The sequence below is a fragment of the Triticum dicoccoides genome, chromosome 5B, assembly GCF_002162155.2.
Source record: "Triticum dicoccoides isolate Atlit2015 ecotype Zavitan chromosome 5B, WEW_v2.0, whole genome shotgun sequence".
NCBI classification, from domain to species: domain Eukaryota; kingdom Viridiplantae; phylum Streptophyta; class Magnoliopsida; order Poales; family Poaceae; genus Triticum; species Triticum dicoccoides.
Window position 1 is genome coordinate 528,508,468 of NC_041389.1, and position 5,376 is coordinate 528,513,843.

The window sequence follows — 5,376 nt, forward strand, 5'->3', positions numbered from 1 at the left end:
GATGGGAAGATACACACATAGGATTTAACATCATCAAATGTGATAGATGCTAAACTATGAATGGTTGGTTGTGCTTCCTCCACAGGAATAGGTGTACTAACTAGTGGATTTGGGGTTCGCCGTGGTAGTACTGGCGCTTTGGGCACCGGAGATGCCTTACTAACTGCTCTTGTTTGGGAGCCCTGTGGTGGAGATGGTGCTGTGTCAACAGGAACTGGGTTACTATCTGCTGGGGTTGGGGTTAGATTGGGTGAAGTTGGTTCTCTGTCCATCGCAGTAGGGGTACAATCTTCTAGAGTTTGGGTTATGTGTGGTTGGGCTGGTTCTCACGCATGTACAACCGGGGTGCTATCTCCATCAAGAGGTATCCATATTTTATTTGAAGACCGTGATTTTACTCCGCCAGATACTGCCATCACCAGCTCCAATTAAAATGGTTGATGAACAGGATACATTGTTGAATGTACAAACATTGTATGAGAGACAGATGTAATAGATAGTGTGGAAAAAAGAGGGCATGAAATAGTTGACATTTATATTGTTTAACTAAAAAGGATAACATGACATAATTTCACATATATGATGTCTATCTAAACTGGATAGCATAGCATGCCATAATTCAAAGATATGATGACTAACTAAACAAGATGGCATGAGATAATTATATGATGTCTTTAGTAAATAGGTTCACATGACATAATTCACATACATGCTATCTAAGTAATCAGGATCGCATGATTTAATTCACATATGTGATTTATATGCTAAGCAGGGGGCATTTGCATATATGATGTATGAACTAAGAACATGGTGTTGAATATTGTGTATATGATGTCTAAAGTATGCAATGCAAGACACCATATGCATGATATGAGCAGCATAACCGTGCCAAGTTAAAGGGTACACCTTGGTGGCGGAATAGGACTGATCATCTGTCTCTGTATCCATCTCTGAGGAGCTATCGGGACCCAGCAAGAGATCTGCTTCGACAGGTAACATTGTCTACTCAGAAGACCTTCTTTTTCCTCTAGATTTTTCCATCACCCACTCATATGGTTGATTCACAGGAAGAGTAGTTTAACCTACAAACATTATCGACAAATGGAAATGTAATGAAGAAAAGGATGCACAAGATATCATTCAAATATATGATGCCTGGTTAAACATGATGGCATTGCATATTTCACATATATTATGGCTGGCTAAAAGAGATGAGACTGCATAATTCCCATATATGATATAGAAACTAAATAGGTGGCATTACAGAACATGTCTAGCCTAAGAAGATGACATATATGATGTCGAAAGTAGGTACTGCAAGGCAACATATGCATGATATGACTAACATCATGATGCCAAGTTAGAGCAACTACCTTGGGGGTAAATAGGAGTGGCCAGCTGCGTCTGAATCCGCCTCAGAACAAATATCTTCCTCTGGATTACAATCTGGGAGGGGGGGGGGAAGGGTTTGCCATTGAACCCACCATGGAGCGATGTCTGCATGACATTGTATTGTCGTGCAAAACTCTTCTCTTTTTCTCTACATGTTCAGCATGACTGTGTAAAATATCTGACATGCATACGAAAAAAATATAGTGAGATTATGTAAGGAGAGCATGCAAAAATCTAGAGTGATGGTAACAACCAGTGGATGGATCCAAAAATAATGATAGCGGGCTGATGATAGCTTTAATTCAATAAAAATACAGATGATGATTGCTTTACTATTTCTTTCCCACCCAAGATGAACAACATAGGCAAATATACTATTCATTGTTGCCTCGATATGTGTCAGATAATAGACAGAGATACTATTCATTGCAGCCTCGATATGTGCCCACAACTAAATTTAAAAATCAAGTTTGAACATTGATTTGGACCTGACTTGGAGTCTAAGAGGTGAACAAGACGATAAATTAGCAGGTAATATTAAGCAATGCATAATATAAGAAGAAACAAAAGAGTGTGACCTCTCATGTGGACCCGTGTACTCCTCAGGTTCATCTGCTGAGTCGATGATGGTGATGTCGTTGAAGTGGGTGCCGACAGCAGGGAAGGAGATCTGACACGGCGAAAGACGGTCATGAGTCGTGATGTCTGGTTTGGTGGATGCTTCTGTAGATGGAGCAGCTCAGGTGAGGTGGACGACGTCGCGACAGGACCAGGACAAACCACACAAAGTTTTCTTCGACACCTATGTGTAACTGAAGTAATTCTGTAAGGGCTCCTTTGGCTTGCGGGATTCTAAAAATGCAGGGATAGGGAAAACACCGGAATAGGATAGGAATGCACGTGGGAAACAGAGCATTTGTAAACACATGATTTCTGTCAACTTGGGTGTTTGGTTCACGGGAATTGAAAGAGCAGAGGAATGCAAAGAAACATGGCCAAATTAAAGTGAAACCATATGAAAGCCTGTATAGTTAGAATGTTATCCTTCCACTAATGCACCGTGTCTTCTTTTGATGCATAGGATTTTGAAAAGTAGGTCCAGGTGGATCTTTTGCTCCATTCCTTTCAACAAAATGCATGAATAATTGAATAGTACAATGCCATAGGAAAATTTCCTATTGCTATATTTTTCCTTTGAACCAAAATAGCCCTAATGGATGTACATGAATGTAGAGTAATAAGTGATGCGACAAGTGCACAACCTCTTTGCCGTAGCCGTGTCGACCTCGACATCATCGGGTTGCTCACCGAAGAAGTTGAGGCAGAGGTGGCTGTCGGAGATGTGGAGGAAGATCTGAGGAATCTATAGACGGTGTCTAGGGCACTACTCGGTTGTGATGGATGGTTCCGTCGTTGGAGCAGCTGCGGTGAGCCGTAGGGCCTCGAGGCTGAAGCAGTACAAGACATTCGTTAATCTCAAGTGGGATTCTAATAGCATCTCCAATAGATGATGTAAAATACATTACCAAAAAGTGATTGATGTAAAGTTTACATCACCAAAAAACACCTGACTACAACAGATGAGGTAAAAACTGTTGACTCTGGACTTAATTGTCAAAACTTAAATTTACTGGAGAATCTAAATGTTACTCTCGAAACTGAATGCACTGGTAGCAGAGAGGCACTTCACATGTACTTTTGGCCGCTCGAGCACTAGTAGTAGAGAAACAATGATCTAAATCAGTAGGCAATCAACGGGGAACACAGTAGCAGATAGCAGCCGGAGCAGCATCGCCTGGAGGAGCAGTGTGAACTAGAGCCAGAGCAGCAGCTCGTGTAGCTGCAGCAGCCCATGTACCAACATCAGCAGCACAAGCGAGAGCAAGAGCAGAACAACAACACGAGCGAGGGGGAGAGCAGAGTAGTAGCACGAGCAGGCGAGGGCCAGAGCAGCAGCAGCATCACGAGTGAGCGAGCAAGGGCCGGAGCAGCAGCAACGCGAGCGAGAAAGAGCCGGAGCAGCAGCAGCAGTAGCGAGCGAGCGAGCGAGAGCCGGAGCAACAGCTGTAGATCTGGCTGGTATGGACACCACCGCCGAAGGGGCCTCACGCTGGGGGAGAGCTGCCGTGGAGATGTCACCCACGGCGTTGGCTTCGAGGTACCCACGCCATGGGGGTGTCGGATGGAGCACCGTCGGTACCGGGAGGTCAAGTTAAGGAGAAGGTGCGATGCGATGAGTCTACAACCTCTTTCGTGGTGCCGAGTAGGCCTCGGCTTCGTCCGAGGAGTCGGTGAGGATGCTTTGGTTCCGGTGGAGTAGGTTAAGGCGGCGCTGTGGGGATGGAGCAGCCACGATAGATGAGGCGATCGTCGGAGCAGCTCCTTGGAGGTGGAGGATGGGGCGGCGAACCGGCGGGACAACGGATCCTCATCTAGGGAGGTGGATGAGGGACGTCGAGCTGTTGTGGTGGACGACGTCATCAGGGAAGAGGCTTCGGCTAGGCAGCGGTGAGGTGGCGGACGGAGGAGGGTCGGGTTTCGCGGCTGGAGTAGAGAGGTTATGGTGCCCTGCGATTTCGAATGGCGAAAAGGAGGCGATGGGAGGGGAACCATGACTTAGGGACACACTTGTCCAAAATGTAGGGTGTGTTACAAAAGTACCCACACCGATTTGAACTAGCGGCCCTTTTGGCTCAGGGTTAGAAGGGGGATTTCGCGTGTCGGGATTTGGCAGCTGGAGGGAGTTTTTGCGCGCGTTCTAATTTCGGGATAGCAAGGCATAGGTTGTGAAGGCGTGCATTTTGGGAGCAGGATATCTGAATTTTCGGGATATAACAAGGCGCGGGTTGAATTTTAGGGATAAGCCTAACGTGTAATATTGTACGTACCAAATCAATTCGCACTTCCTCAACGAAAAAACGAAAAAAAATTAAACTATTCACACCACACAAAAAGAGAGTCTTGTCCCATTTTACTGTACAAATGCTATTCAAAGCTACGTATGGATCCATGTTATGTCCAATTAAATTTTTTCGCTGTCTGTATAATGCATGTAACTTACTCATACCAACATTTTAGTGCATTCCAAATGTCTATACTACATCTGCAATTCGAACTAGATTTGAATTCGTTTCTCTATTTGAATAAGAATCTACAATCATGAGTGTTGCCAACTTAAACCATCATTCGTGTATTATCTTAACAACACACCACATGATTACTATAGAGATAGATATGAACTCGAATTCAAAATTTTTAACACACTTAATGTTGATTACAAATAATAGTACATTTGATGTACTAACTAGATACTCATGATCTAAACCATGTTCCACACGTACACCATGTTTATCACACAAGGTATAGTGCCCCACCCCCTACATTATGACAAGTATTTAGCCCTGAGCTGCAAAGCCACACATTATCCCAAATTATAATCAATGTTCTATATATTACATGTAGTACTAGCAAGATGCCCATGCGTTGCATGGAACATCATGATGCATTTGTATGAGTAGTTTATCTTGTGGGAGAAAAGGATGAACGAGGGAAGGCCTTATTTGCAAATGTGGAGAGGGGTGTGGGTATCTTTTTTCGAAATTGCCATAGTTTCCTTCCTAACCATTAGATATAAATCGGACAACCTATATTTCAGGATGGCAGGCACAACATCATCACCAACTCTGTTTATAAATAGGGTGGGTCTATTATGATAACACCCCTTAAGACCCTTATTCTGATAACACCTATGCTTATTCTGCTAACACATCGACATTGTCCCGCACACTGACCGAACCGCAGCAAAAGCCCCACCCAACCCGCCTGCTAATCACATGCCCCCACCTACCTCCAGCACTTGCTCCCTCCTCCCAACCTCTCTCGACACCACCACCGGCGCCCTCAACGCCGCACCTAGCCCACTACCTTGCCCGGCCGGCGCGCCCATCCCCCTCCATCCGCCGGTGCGCCCCGTCCCCCTCCAAT